The sequence below is a fragment of the Pseudorca crassidens genome, chromosome 20, assembly GCF_039906515.1.
Source record: "Pseudorca crassidens isolate mPseCra1 chromosome 20, mPseCra1.hap1, whole genome shotgun sequence".
Classification (NCBI taxonomy): Eukaryota; Metazoa; Chordata; class Mammalia; order Artiodactyla; family Delphinidae; genus Pseudorca; species Pseudorca crassidens.
This window is the reverse complement of record NC_090315.1, coordinates 33,889,610-33,905,386: the sequence shown is the minus strand read 5'-3', so window position 1 is coordinate 33,905,386 and position 15,777 is coordinate 33,889,610. Positions and strand designations below refer to the sequence as shown.

At 48.7% G+C, this 15,777-nt stretch overlaps 1 long non-coding RNA gene across 4 annotated transcripts in view; it reads right to left on the bottom strand.

The window, feature by feature from the left end:
• LOC137215586 (uncharacterized) overlaps nt 1-15,777 on the bottom strand; it is an 84,892-nt gene that overhangs the window by 58,547 nt on the left and 10,568 nt on the right. For 3 of the 4 annotated variants that reach the window (XR_010939332.1, XR_010939333.1, XR_010939334.1), the window contains exon 4: nt 9,230-14,403. This is a non-coding gene — a long non-coding RNA (uncharacterized lncRNA). The remainder of the gene's footprint in view (nt 1-9,229; nt 14,404-15,777) is intronic. The other variant, XR_010939335.1, reaches the window with a different exon arrangement.

The following is a 15,777-nucleotide window of genomic DNA, read 5'->3' as shown; positions in this document are numbered from 1 at the left end:
AGGACCAGCTGAGAGGGAAGCTTGAAGACCATAAGGGAAAATGAGCTGGGGAAAAGGCCGAAGTGAAAAGGGAGCAGACTGGTTACACGTGGCCCTCAATGGGTAACACTTGAGCAGTGCAAGGAAACCACCAAGGAAAGCGATTTTAGGTCAAGAGACAGAAGAGCTTTCACATGGCAGAGCCATGTGGAGTAGGAAAGCACTGTGTCAGCAGGCTGACACATCATGGATTGTGCTCCTGTGTTGCCTAAGGGACAATGGAGACCTCAGAGAGGCTGTGACAGACGGTGCACCTGCTCAGGCCACACTCCAACTTGGATGGGGACCAGAAGAGGCTTTGGTGGGAAAGGAATGGAGCCCAGGTCCCAGGGTGGGGAGGGAAGTTCCTCAGGTGGACTGCAGGGGGCGCTCCAGACCCAGAGGCAAGGGCGGCCTGGGTAATCCCTGAGACCCAGGGAATTGTACGTGGGGGTGGGAGCGGGGAGGAGTGTTTGAATATCTGTTCCCACCTCAGTTTGGCTGGGTTTGGAGCCCAAAAGATCCCAGGAAGGGACTAGAACTCTCAGACACCGCCGCCGGAGGATAAATCGGGACAAGTTCTCCAAGGGCCGATTAGGCCTTAGGTGGAAAAGGCCTTAACAAGGTGCAAACCACCCAGATTCACAGGGCATAAGGCTTTTAAAATAATTTGGCATGTACGTCAAACACTAAAATCGTTCCCATTTGTCCCAGTAGTTTCACTTCTGGAAATCTATTCTAAGGAGTTCACCACAAATTCAGAGGGAAAAAAAAAAAAAGCCTCACTCACTCACAAAAAGGTTCATTTTCACTATTTACAATTGTGAACAACTGGAAATAACTTTAAGTCCATGAAGCTGCTCAACTAAGCCATCGTCTGTGCACACAACAGGATATGATACGACCATGAAAAATGCAAAAACACAGGAAATGATTATGGTAACAATCTTAAATAAATATTAGACTACAAATTCATTACGCAGCAATTTTTTTTGAAAAAAGAAGCCAGGGCTTCCCTGGTGGCACAGTGGTTGAGAGTCCGCCTGCCGATGCAGGGGACATGGGTTCGTTCCCCGGTCTGGGCGGATGCCACATGCCGCGGAGCGGCTGGGCCCGTGAGCCATGGCCGCTGAGCCTGCGCGTCCGGAGCCTGTGCTCCGTGACAGGAGAGGCCACAGCAGTGAGAGGCCCGCGTACCGCAAAAAAAAAAAAAGGAAGAATAGAAAAGAAAAAAGAAGCCATACAAAATATGGAAATGAAATATATTAAAATGTCAACAGTGGTTGTGGTCAGATGGTAGATAAAGATAATTCTTTACTTTTCCTTCTTTCTATTTTTCTGAATTTTCCAAATTTTACTGAAGTAGCATTTTTAAAAGTAAATAAATACTGTCTGAAAAGGAAAAAATGTGTGTACTTTGAGCCAGAAATTCTACTTCAAGGCATGTAGTGTCCTAATGAAATAATTATGAATGGACACAAACAAAAGATACCAAGATGTTTATCACAGCACGGAGTATAATAGTGAAGATTTGGAAACAACAAAAATGTTTCAAAGTTGGGGATTGGTTAAATAGATTGTGGAATGAATCTACTAAAATAAAATTGTTGACGTCAAACTACTTTCATGGACAGATGTTCATAACTACAGAGAAGCAAGGGAAAAGTCATTTGTAAAGCAGTGTTTACTTTAGGCTTCTATTTTTATATTTGAAAGGATTACATATGTATTTTTTTAATTTTTGAAAATTTTCTACAATAAACAAAAAAGGGAAAAGAAGGGAAAGGGAGCTAGATCCAGGTGTCTTTTAATCTGAGGCACAGATGGCCTGATTTGTACAATTTATTTTTGAAGATGGGAAGGGCAGAGTATTTGAAATTGAAATTGTCTTAGAAAATTTGGGCCAAGTGTCTGCAATAGACATTAGCTAGATGGGGGCCTCCCACCCCCTCCAAGCCCAGCCTCATCATCCACCTTCCCTGGCAGGTGCTCTCAATTGCTTGCGCATATTTCAGCCCCCAAATATCTCCATCAAGGAGGCAGGGCTAGCCCTGACTATCCACATTTGATGGAGGATGAACCAGAGGTCCGATACAAGTTTGTGATAAGGCAGGGGTTGGAAAGCAGGCTTTCTGATTCCCCTGGCTCCCTTCCCTACATGTTTCAGCTGCTAACACTCATCTCACAGTTTTATAGGGTAAACGTAAAGCAGGGATTCTCAACCTCGGCACTATTGACATTTGGAGCCGGGCACTCCTTGGTTGTGGGAGGTTCTCCTATGCATTGTGGGATCTTTAGCAGCATGCCTGGCCTCTACCCATTAGATGCCAGTGGAATAGCTGCTTCTCCCCACCCGGATAGGTTGTGACCACCAAAAATGTTTCTGGACATTGCCAAATGTCCCCTGGGAGGCAAAATCGTCCACAGGTTAGAAACACTGAAGTAAGATGAGATGTGAAATAGAATGTCCCCAGGGTCATTCCTTGGATTAGGCGATGCCACTTGTCCCCAGACCGGGGCAGGACGGGGAGGGGGTCCAATAAGACAGGAAGAGAGGGGAGACTGGTTTGTGTAAAAAGGCATAGGTGCTACTACTCTACACAGTGCTCATCTTACTGTGTGTTGACTTTTTATTAAACGGCTCCTTACCCACACGGTGCGTTCTTGGAGAAGACGGACACTGTCCTACTCAGCTTTGTGTCTGCTGTTCCTAGCACAATGTCTGCATTAAGGCAGAGCTCAATAAACATTTGTGGTATGAAGTGAACGAATTCACCACCACATGACTCACTAGGCAAAGCAGGATGCTGGGGACCATAGGATAACTTCATTAATACATATTTAATTCCACCTGTGTCTTTTCCTGACCCAGCCTTCAACAGTGTCCCACAAAAACGGAGCCCAAAGTCGGGCTCTCTTGGTTCTCACATTGTTTCATTCACTCAACAATCAAAGGACAGGGCTTCCCTGGTGGCACAGAGGTTAAGAATCAGCCTGCCAATGCAGGGGACACGGGTTCGAGCCCTCATCTGGGAAGATCCCACATGCTGTGGAGCAACTAAGCCCGTGCGCCACAACTGAGCCTGAGCTCTAGAGCCCACGTGCCACAACTACTGAAGCCCACAGGCCTAGAGCCCGTGCTCCACAACAAGAGAAGCCACCGCAATGAGAAGCCTACACACCACAATGGAGTCCCCACTCGCCACAACAAGACAAAGGCTGTGTGCAGCAATGAAGACCCAAAGCAGCCAAAAATAAATAAATAAAATAAATTTTTAAAAAAATCCAAGACAATCAAAGGACATTTCAGGTGTGCAGGGAGCTTTGCTAAAGCACAGAATCAAGAAGAGAGGAAGGAATCGCCTCTTTCAGCCTCGGCCTTCTGGGACCTCAGAGTCCGCTAGGGAGACTGTCAGACTAACTTGTCTCCTCTCCTACAGGGTAGAAAGTATCTAGACAAACCCCCATAGAAGTTCCAAAGAGGGCCATTACATCTGGCTGTAGGCAAGACTGAAGACTTCCTGAAGGAGGTGGCCTCGAAGGATTTTAAACAGGTAGAAATTGTGGGCAGGAAATTCCAAAAAGAGGCAACAGCAGAAGCAGAAGCATGCAGGCAGGAGAGCTTGGGGCATATTTCTGGGTTAGCATGGATTACATTTGGTTGCTAGGGGAGGTGGGGGCCAGACAATGAAGAGATTGGAAAAGTAGGCTAAGGGGAACCGGCATCCATCATTTGCAAGTTCCAGATCCTAGATTTCTGAACAGAGAAGTGGTCACTGAGCACTGTTTATTGAGCACATATTACGTGTTAGGCAATCAGCTTGACGAACCTCAGTTAATGTGCTGGAGAGGGTGTGGAGAACGGGAAACCCTCTTACACCGTTGGTGGAAATGTAAATTGGTGCAGCCACTACGGAAAACAGTATGGAGGTTCCTCAAAAAACTAGAAACAGAGCTGCCATATGATCCAGCAACCCCACTCCTGGGCATTTACCCAGACAACACCATACTTCAAAAAGACACATGCACACCTATGTTCACAGCAGCACTATTTACAGTAGCCAAGACATGGAAACATCCTAAATGTCCATCAACAGACAAATGGATAAAACAGATGTGGTATATATATATACATATATATGCATATATACACATACAGACAATGGAAACAATGGGATATTACTCAACCATTACAAAGAATGAAATAATGCCATTTGCAGCAACATGTATGGACCTAGAGATTATCATACTAAACAAAGTCAGAAAGAGAAATACAAATACCATATCACTTATATGTGGTATCTAAAATACAACACAAATGAACATATCTACGAAACAAAAACAGACTCACAAATATAGAGAACGGACTTGTGGTTGCCAAGGGGGAAGGAGGGTAAGGGAGAGAAGGATTGGGAGTTTGAGATTAGCAGAGGCAAACTATTACATACAGGATGGACAAAACACAAGGTCTTACTGTAGAGCACAGGGAACAATATTCAGTATCCTGTGACAAACCATAATGGAAAAGAATATATATATGTATAACTGAGTCACTTTGCTGTACAGCAGAAATTTAAACAATATTGCAAATCAACTATACTTTAATAAAATGTTTTTAAAAATCTCATTGAATGCTCACCATAACCCAAGAGGTAAGGAGTGTTATTATCCCCATTGAACAGCTGAGGGGAACTAGGGAGATTCACACTCAGATCTGTCTGACAGCAAAGCCAGTCGCTCCTAACAACTGCAGTATTCACTCACTGCAGTTCGAAGATTCGGGAAGTAGTGTCAGGGTGGTCTGGGTTATGTGGGCAGTGCAGAAACACCTTGTGCTTCTGCTGCGGGAGCCCAGCAGACACCCAACAGCGGCCCCTGCAGTTCAGGAGCCCCGGCTAAAGGGGACCCTTCCCCCATCGTAGCGCCCTCCCTCTGAGCCACACAGGAGCAGCCAGAGCCCCGAACAAGAACTTCCGCGATAGGGTGGCCCTTGAATCCCAACCCACCAAGCCTCAAGATCAGCTCAGCCTGAGCCTCTAACTCTCTCAGGGTTTAATAGCTACTCGCCCAGGCCCCCCACCGAGAGGGGATGGCAGGCCCCCTCTGTCCTTACTCTACTGAGGAGGTTCAGCCTCTAGGGAACACTCCGAGTTACAATCCGCAGAGCCAGGCGTACACACTGAGCACCAAGATATTGGCACATATGCTGGGGTCACCCCGGCCACCTTATGAAACCTGAAAGCGTGGAGACAGCCCTTCCTCACCTCCTTCCTCCAACACCCCCATCCCATCAACAACCAAAGAGAAGCACAGACTTTCCTTGTGGCGTTTCGACCCCACACAAAGGTGCCATTGCTCAGCTAGGGAGGACGCAGGAGGGGAGAGGAGACAGAACCAGCAGCCGGGTTGGCTTTGAGCACTTGGGGTCAGCCTGGTGTAGGGCAGTATTTCCCCAACTGCAGTCCTTTGAGAACCACCTGCACTATTTTAGTCATCACATACCGCCTGGTCTATTATTACACTTAAAGTCATCTGAAAAGGAAATCTTGTATCGCTATTATAGACGAGAAATTGCATCGTGTGCCATAAACAGGGGTAACCATGGAGACAGAGAAGAAATGAAGCAAAGTTATGCCATTTCTAGCCAGGCTCTGTAGCAGGCTGAGGCTCCCTCCGCATCCCCTCCCTGACTCCTTACCCTCTCTCTCTGTTCAAAAGAGGAACAGGGCAAGTGTGGGACGAGCACTGAAGACATCCTAGCACTAAATTGCATCTCCTTGAGGTAATTAGGAAGACTGATGGAGAACTGAAAGGGGAATAACCTTGTGTTTATGTGTGTCCAGGTTGTTTTATAAATTCATCTCACTTGGGGAAGCTGGACCACTGGAATTAGACTTGGAGTCAAGAAATGGGGTTCAAGTTCTGGCTTCACTACATCCTTGCTGTGTGACTTTGGAAAAGACCCTTGCTGTCACTGGGTCTCCTCATCTGTTAAAACAGGGCAGATGGAAAAAAAAAATAAGAAGGCAGATGGTACCCATGGCATGGGTTATTGGGAGGAGTGTCAACCACTGCTCAAACCCTGAGGCGAGTGGGGCAAGGATAAGACAGGGACGGGAAGGGCACTTTGCCAAATCGAAGGTAAGACCGAGGTGCATCAATAATCTGGTGGCAATTGGGAAGCTAATGTCACAAAAGGCTAGAATTGGGTCCCCAGAACCTAGTTATTGCAGCTCACGACTGCCCCAGGCTCAGAGATGTGGTCCCCTGGAGATGAGAACTGGGCCCCTGACATTGTAGGGGTGGGACCTGGTCCAGGCTAGGGTTGGCTTAGAGTGGAGAGTCCATCTCCACTGGGAGGTCTAAGTCAGAGCTTTGATGGCCTCCTGCCGCTCTCAGGTGTGGAAAACCACTTGTATCGTTGGACAGGGTGGGTTGACTCAGGGAACTACACATCATGGAGGGCCTATAAGGGGCATTTTCAGGGGCCTCAGACATGCCTTGTGGGTAAAGAGGCAGGATGACTTTCTTTGTTGCAGACCTGAAGATTCTGCAATTCTACAAAGTTTGCTTGGGATATCAAAACGTAGTTGGCAAAAAGAAAAAAAAAAACCGTAGTTGGCTATTCACAAGCCTGGCACATAATAGGCGCTTAAAAAGTGGAACTCATGGCAAATTGAATTAAAGATATCAGGGCAGGCTGAAGAGCATTGTGCTTAGATTCAAGTCCTGGCTCTGCCTCCAGGGCAAATCACCTACTCTCCCCAGCCTCAGTTTCCTCATCTACAAAATGGGTTAACAATGCCTACCACAGGGTTATTGGAAAGAGTCAGTGATATAATATGTGGAGTGTTTAGCTCCACATGGTGCTCAATATGGTGCCTCAATATGCATAGTAATCACCCAGCAAGTGGTGGACGTTATCCATATTAGCCGCTAGTAGTCATCTGGTCAACCTATGTGAAAACTGAAGAGACACTTTCGTGGGTTCAGAAAGCTAGTTATTGGAAGAGCTGGAACTAGGAACCATGGGGTTCTTAGACCAGTGCCTCTTCCCCTGCTTCGGCTGTTCCTGTGAATAACATTGCTCATTCAACAATGATTCTACTAATAAGTCTCCATATCTCTCCAAGAAATGACTTTATTTGCAGATAAGCAAGTTTGTAAACTCGTTTGGTACACTACCGTTTACCCAGGCTTCTAAACTATTGCCCAATTTTCAGTCCCAGGATAATAAATTGGGAAAGTCTTTGTAAGAGCAACGCCAACAGTCTTAATCCTGCACTGAACCAGTTTCAGCCAGGAGTGGGACTTGCTGGACTCCTTGCTTTCTTCTGAGATCACCTGGGGATTTTCCATCCATTAGTTGGTGTGACCCTGAATGATCTCCACCCCTCAACATACCTGATCCTGCCTCCTGGCCCCAATCTAATTAAAAAGATAAGCATCTCCATGAGCTCCCTTCTCCCAGGAAGCACTGTGATTGGCTGCAGGGCCCAGGGTGAGGATTGATGTTTGTGACCCAGCTGGTCCAAGCCACACCTGGAACCCATGTTAATCACAGGCAGCTGCAATTCAAGAAGCACAGAACTGAGGCCAACACTGAAGCTGGGTGTCAGGTAGGAGCTGTAGGGATCCCAGGCTCCTGCAGAGTCCTCCCCTGACCTCCTGAGTCTCAGACTTAGTTGCATGGTTGGTAAGAGCCAACATGGTTAGGACCCTGCTCTGAGAGCTTTCCAAGTGCCATCGATTTAAGCCCTTGACAAACCTCCCATTTTACCCTGGAGCACCCCAAGACACGAAATGCTAGCAACTTGCTAGTAACTTGTCACATTACTAGTAAGTGGCAGAGTCAGACTGTGAACGTGAGACAGGCTGGGACCTGGGACCCTTTGCTGCAGTGCTTGCAACTGAACAAACCTCCTCCAGCAACAAAATACAAAGAAACTATAGGGGACTAAAAATAACTGCGTGCATGCACAGTTGGGGCAAATTATGAACAAGATACAAAGAGACCAAAAACCCACACAGCACCAGCAAAGGGGTGGGCAGACCACCTAAGCCACCCCTTGGGCCGACCCCCGGACCCACCCCTACCCTCACCTTATATAAGGAACCAGCTCACCCCCCTTCAGGGAGCGAGCAAGGGAACCCCCCTCCTGCTGCAGCAGGAGCCCCAATAAAGTCTTTCCTGGGGACTTCCCTGGTGGCGCAGTGGATGAGACTCCATGCTCCCAATGCAGGGGTCACAGGTTCGATCCCTGGTCAGGGAACTAGATCCCACATCAGGGAACTAGATCCCACATGCATGCCGCAACTAGGAGTTCTCATGCCACAACTAAGGAGAGCCCTCGAGCCACAACTAAGACCCGGTGCAACCAAATAAATAAATATTAAAAAATAAAAATAAAAGCCTTGCCTGAATTTCTTGTCTGGCCTCTTATCAATTTCTATTGATTAAGGAGGCCAGGAATCCTGGTCGGTAACAAAGGCAACAACTTGACTTCAGAGCCATTCACTCATTCATTCATTCACTAAATATCTCCTGAATGTCTCCCATGTACAGGACACTGTTCCAGACACTTCATATGTCAGTGAACAAAAGAAATGATTCCTTATCGTATCACGGTGCTTAAATTCTAGCAGGGGGCGACAGCTCATAAGGTTTCCAAATAAGTAATTTACTTCATTAGAAGGTGTTAAATGCTATGAAAAAAGAAAAGATAGAGCAAAGTATGAGGGATCAGGAGTCCTGTGGGTTTGAGGTATGTGTTGCAATTTTAAACAGGGTGATCATGGTGGGCTTCATGGAGACAGCAAGATTTGAGCAACAGTGTAGAATAAAGAAAGAAGGGAATGAGCCATGTGGATACCTGGGGAAGAAGCATCACTGGCGGAGGGAGCATAAAATCAGTTTACATTGTGAGAATTAACAAGGGGTCAGAGGGAAATAAAGGTGGGGATGATGGGGAACCCTCTGGAGTGACACATCTACATGAAATGCTTTTCAGAGGTCACAGAAGCTGAGAACTGAAGGATGAGGGGCCTGGCCATGTGAAGAATTGGGGGGAGGGTGTCTCCTAAGGATGTTGCGGTTTTCAGATCTCAATATCCTGGCCACCCTTAGGTGTGGGGTGATGTAGAGAAACAGAACAGTGGGAGATATACATATACACAGAGAGAGAGAGAGAGATGTTAGGAATCGACTTACATCATTACGGAGGCTGAGAAGTCCCACAATTAGTCACATGCAAGCTGGAGGCCCAGGAAAACCGGTGGTGTAATTCAACCTGAGTCTGGAAGCCTGGGAACAGAGGAGCCGATGGTGTAAATCCCAGTCCAAGTCCAAAGGCCGGAAAGCCAGGAGTCGGAGGGCAGGAGAAGATGGATCTCTGAGCTCAGGCAGAGCGCGAATTGACCCTTCCTCTGCCTTTTTGTTCTACTCGCACCCTCAGTAGATTGGATGACGTCCACCCACGATGGTAAGGGTGATCTTCTTTACTCAGTCTTCTGATTCAAATGCTTATCTCTTTTGGAAATATCCTCACAGACGTGCTCAGAAGTAATGTTTAATCAGCTATCTGGGCATCCCTGAGCCTGGTCAGGTTGACACAAAAAATTACCCATCACGGTGGGTGGGGGGCGGAGATTGTTCTCCCAGCTCGAGTCTAAATCCCGAGGAAATCTGAGAGCCCCGAAGGAAAATGGCCGGGAGGCAGCTTTAGCTGAGTGTGTTGGTATACACATCTCACCTGGTACTGAAAGCCTGCGATAGTGAGGCCTTGAGTGGGGTCAAGGCTAGGGCCTAGGCCAGGCAAGTCTGAGGCTGGAGTGCCCTCAGGCAAAACAAAAACAAACAAGCAAGAAATAAACAGTAGTGCTAGAGATGGTGAGCTCTGCGATCTGAAATTGCATGAAGCCACTGTTGAGAACCAACCCGGGCTTCACGTTAAATACCTTGGGATATAAGATTATATCGTCTCCTCTTTGGACTCTTCTTTCTTCCTTTTTTCCCTTCCTTCAACTTTACTGAAGCTTAAGACTTGTGGGGCAACACGTAGCAAGCTTGCAAAAGCCTGGAGAAAGCTAGCTCAATCCCTTATTGCAGGCCACTTGGAAGCTAATATTTTGGGGTGGGGAGTTTCCAACCAACATTCTAAACTGCTTTGTCCAGCTCAGATTTGGAAGAGGCTCAGCTTTGCATGTGGGAGGTTCGGAGCAAGGTCCACTCTCTCCTAGCGAGTTTCAGTCTCCCCCACTCAGCAGAACCAAAGCCTGGGGACTCACCAGACCCGCCTTCCTTGGGGAGCAGCCTCGGGACCACCTCCAAAGAGGGAGGGCTGCAAATCCTACACAGGTATTGACTCTTTAATCAAGAGAAATTGACAAGAGGCCAGATGAGAAATTCAGGCAAGCTTTTACTGGGGCTTGTGCTGTAGCACAAGGGAGTGAAAACGAGAAACAGCTGCCCCTGCTCCCTCTCCAAGGAGGGTGGGCTGGTTCCTTAAATGGGGTGAGGGTAGGGGCCGTTTGGTGGGTTGGGCCGGAGGGGTGGCTTAGGTGGTCCGCCCACTCCCAGGGTGGTGCTGTGTGCAGAGATCATGCGCAGTACCCTGATTTTACTCTCGGCACTTCAGAAATGGCGGTCGGTTTGTGGCCCTTTTAAAGCATCCTGCTGTTCACAATTGCCCCGACTGCGCATGCGAGGTTATTTTTCGTCTCTCAGTTTCTTTTTTTTTTTTTATTTTTTGGCCACGCAGTGCGGCATGTGGGATCTTAGTTCCCCGACCAGGGATCGATCCTGTGCCTCCTGCACTGGAAGTGCAGGGTCTTAACCACTGGACAGCCAGGGAAGTCCCTCTTATAGTTTCTTTGTAAATGAAGAGACGTTTGTCCAGGTTCAAGTGCAAGCACTCTGGTAGGGAGTCCCAGGTCCCAGACTATCTCAGTATCTCTTTTAAAAAAGTGGAAATTGGGTGTGAGAGGTGATAAGATCCCTTTGGGAGGGCTTGTGGAGGAACTTCCATTCTTGGCAAGGCAATAGGTGTTCCAACCAAATGCCACATGCTAACCTCTCCCACCTTCACCTTTCAAATATTTTATTGCAGGAGTCCTGGGATAATTTTTTTTTTCACTGTCTCTAGATGAGCCTTGCCCCTGTGAAGCCCAATACAACCATGAGAAAGGTACTTGCACTACAAGCAGGAAAAGTGAAGCTTCCCCATGGGGGTCGCCATGTGACTGCCCCGTCTGAAATGCCATTAGCAATCCTTTCTCCTGCTTCTTTAACCCTTGACCAATTGTCTAATGCTGTCCTTTGTTCCTCTGTTTCCTAGGGACTAAGTGTCTTGATTTGCTGAGTGAGGACACAGACTTATTAGCAAAGGACATGAACTGTTCTGTGTCCGGCTTCTGCGGCTGCCGGCCACATCACTTCAATCTCTGCCTCTGTGGTCACGTTGTCTCCTCCTCTTCTATTCTCTGTGGACTTCTAAGGATGCTCATCGCTGGATTTAGGGCCTATCTGGATAATCCAGGATGATCTCACCTTAAGATCCTTAATTTAATTACATCTGCCAAGTCCCCTTTTCCAAATAAGGTGATAGTCGCAGATCCCAGGATTTGACATGGATAGCTCTTGAGGGGCCGTTTTTCAGCCTACCACAAGTACAAGGGAGTCAGAAACCCAACAGAAGGAACAGATGAAAGGAGATCCGCTTCCCTTTGAATCTGAGATGCAGCCACCTGGCACCGCTACCCTTCCTCCGTCCCCAAACTCCCACTAGTCACCCCAGACCTGCCCTCTAGGCCTCCCAGAGCAGGCCTCTCCCGAAGCCAGTTTGCGAGGGCCCTTCCGGCGGTGTTCTCTCCCCATGAGACACACAGGGAACGGAGTGCTAAAGCAGCATGGTGGCTCAGCAGCCCACTTGGATGAGGAATCCTAGAATAAGGGATAAGGCGGGTGGAAGGGATAAGAGGCAGGGAAGGGCTGGGGAATAACAAAGCCTTTTTCTCTCCCTCCGCTTTCAGAGGCGGGAAGTGTGCACTGTCTGCGGGTAGGCATTTGCGGCGGTACACACTGGCAGGCAGGCGGGCGGGGCAGTGTCCCCCCCTGCACACGGTGGGAAGTGCGTGGCTGCGCGCACCCGGCTGTGCGCGAGGCAGCGGGGGTGGGGGGCAGCGCCCGAACGTGCACACGGCGGGGGAGGGGGGAACGGCTGCCGCAGTGCGCGCTTCCGCCCAAGCTGGTGCTCCCGGGCGAAGAGGAGGCGCGCGCGCCTGGAGCGCTGTGCCTACGCTCCCCCGCCTGGGGCTATAAAAGCCTAGCCACCTGCTGCCGCTAGTGCGTCCAATTGCCCGAGAAGCCAACTCAACCTCCTCCGGCGGCAGCTCCTCTTGACATGGATCCTGAGACCTGCCCCTGCCCTACTGGTGAGCCCCCGCCCCCATCCTGCGGCACAGCGCGCCCCTTTACTTGCAAAGAACCCCGTGCCCTACGCCTTTGCTCAAGGACATTTGGGGAAAGGGAGTCACTTCCCCCAAGGGGCCTGGCCCCACCCCAAGTTTTGCCACTTTAACCCTTCCTGTGGTACCTCCCTCTCTAGGCGGCTCCTGCACCTGCGCTGACTCCTGCAAGTGTGAGGGATGCAAATGCACCTCCTGCAAGAAGAGTGAGTGTGGGGACCCCTCTGCCCTTCCCCTCCCTGCTATGCTCCCCAGAGCACAAGGCCTGTCCACGCAATACAGAGCGACCCCTAGGCCCCCTGTTACATTGCTTTGACGTAACAGAACCACGCGGGAGGCCTTAAGACTCAGTTGCAGGGGCCCCTCCCTCAGTGATTGTTACCTTAGGCCCTACGGTGGCAAGATGTTTTTGTAAATTCCCGGAAGATTCTAATGGGCAGTTGGGATTGAGAACTGCTGTCCTGGTCCAATTCCTCCCCTCAAAACCTCCAGTGCCTGGGGAGCCATTAGTGAGGCTGGGGGTTAGCTCTGGAGTTGGGGTCCCCTGGGCTCTCTCAGGCCTTTGTGGATCCCCTCGATTTTACCTCCCCTGAATCTCCCCAAAGCAGTTGAACACGCAGGGGGAGAAGGAGGTGGGGGGAAGGCGCCCTTCTTCTTTGCGTGTTAGACTAGGTGTGGAGCACCCCCACCCCAACCCCTGGCCATGAATCTCCTGGACTCCCTACACCTGTACCATCTCTGCTCCTGCAGCTTTATCCTTCAAGGCCATTTACCCTGGATGTTTTCTCCTCCAGGCTTACAACTCCCCAGCGTGGGCCTAATACCCCCATCCCGGGGAGTCCTGTGCTCACAGAAGGGGCTGTGGGCTAGTTACTAGGTACCCCTCTCCCAGGGTAGCCCAGAGCATAGCTGACACAACAGAGATGCTGAGTCAACCCAGGTGTGAGACTAGGAAGGGGGCAGTGACCTCTGGCATCCCTCCTTTTCCCCCCTCCCTCTTGATGGGGACAGATGGGGGAGGCGAGGCCATCAGACTGGGTGCCCCTATTTTATCTGCAGGCTGCTGCTCCTGCTGCCCCGCAGAGTGTGAGAAATGCGCCAAGGATTGTGTGTGTAAAGGCGGAGAGGGCGCCGAAGCTGAGGAGAAATGCAGCTGCTGCCAGTGAGGACGTGCCCCGTGCGAAACGTGTGTAAATAGTGCTGGGTGGCCCAGCGCCACCTGTCCCCGTGGTGAGGCTCGGCAGCGTGGCCCCTTCCCCTGCTAGCCACTGGCAAGTGACAATAAATCCTATGAATGACATAAAGCAAGGACTGGTCTCTTCTTAAAGGGGCAGGACATGGAGGGTAGAAGGAGCCTCATCTGAGGGGACAGCTCAGTTGAAATATAAAATCCTGAGATTGGCCACTGGTCTTTCTGGGACTCGGATGGAACTTCGGGGGCTGAGGACATCCTCCCGCACCTTCATATGCCACTTGACCCTCTTGCCAAGTCAAGCTTAACTCTGGGGAAAGAGGGGAGACCAGACCCATATGGGTCTGTCTCTTTCTCCTGCCTCTCAGCCTCACTCTCTGCATCTGTACAATGGGGTTGGGGGAAGTTAAAACCAGCCCCCAGCCCCAAAGGCCTGCAGTTTCTGAAATTTTCTAGCTGCTCCTGCAAAGCTGCCTGTTTTCAGGGTCATTAGAGGAGAGGCCAGGAGGCCTGGGGCCTGTCTTGGGAAACCGTTCAGCTGCGTTTCCAAGGTCACCGCCCTGAGCAGCCTGTCTCCCCGAACAGATCGTTCAGCTCCTTTTCAAACCTTCTCATTTGGTAGTTTGTGTCCAGCTCCTTCCCTCTTCAAGGGGAAGTAGGGTAATGAGTGCTTCAATCCACAGTAGTTGTGGTACAGTCCTTGATAAAAGGGAACACGCAGATTCTACCTGGGTTGAATGGAAAAGAAAAATAGAATTCTGGCAGAGAAAAGTTTCCCAGTTAAGAGAACACAGTGCTGCAAACATGTCAGTTTTCCTCCAAGTTGCTTTATCAGGACAGTCCATTCAAAAGCCCACCAGGATTTTGTTTTTTAACCCAACAGGCTGAGTTTCAAAAAACAGTGCCAGAAAAGCCAAGCCAGTGTTGGAAAGGAACAACAAAAAAGGCTTGTTCTAACCGCATACCAGTTCTTGTTCTAAAGCTCTAGGAAGTGGTGTCGGCTCAGGAATAGATCAGTTGCACAGAGAGGACACTTCAAAAATAGACCCCAGTGCAGCTGCAAGTAAGAGACATGAAATCATCAGCGAAAGGATACACTAGTTAGTGAAAAGTGCTGAAACAATGGGCTACCCCTTTGCATATCAGATAAAAAATAATTTCCAATTGACTTAAACACCCAGGAGCAAAATCAAAGCTGTAAGAGAATTTGGAAGAGGAAAATAGGAGAATGCTTATTACTTTGGGGTAGAGATACCTCTTTTAACTAAGACACCAAAAAGATTGATAAATGTGAGATTATCTTGTACAAAGTTCTCTTAAGTACATTATCTTACGTGATCCTTACAACTCTAGAAGAATGGTATGATTAGTAAACCCATTTTACAGATGGGGCAATAGGGCTTAGGGTAATCTGCATGCAGTCTACTGAAAGATAAACTGAGGCATATTAAAATGTTTTAAGAGTTGATTTGAGCAAATATCTATTCAAATCGGGCAGCATCCACTGTAGCGGATAGAAAGGAACTCAGAGGAGCTGCACAGAATGAAAGACTTTTATAGCTAGAAGGGAACAAGGAAGTCATAACAGGCAAAAAAGCAGGTTGGTTATTGCAGTTACTTTCCTTCAAGGGATGGCAGGGGCCTCTCAGGCAGATTACCTAACTAGTGCTGATCAGGTGATTCCTGATTGGTTAAAGATTTCTGGGCAGGCCGAAGTCCCTGGTGACATGGGGCTTAGCATAAGCAACTCCATTTTGAGCCTGCTGTCTTGTGCTTAACAGGCAACAAAGCTAGAATGTGGTAGAGCCAGGATTTGAACCCAGGCTGTCTGACTAAAGTCTAGGCTCTTAAACCTAACCACGCTTGTCTTCTCTGTTTGTTTCTGGCTTGCCTTCTGTTACAAAAAGCATCAAAACAAAGCTAAATTACCTCACACCCATTAGGATAGTGTCTGTCCCTTTGGGCTGCTGTAACAAAATACCAGAGATTGGGCAGCTTATAAACAACAGAAATTTATTTCTCACAGTTTGAGAGACTAGACATCTGAGTTTAGGGTGCCAGCATGGTTGGGTGAAGCCCCTTTTCTGGGTCAGAGACTTCTC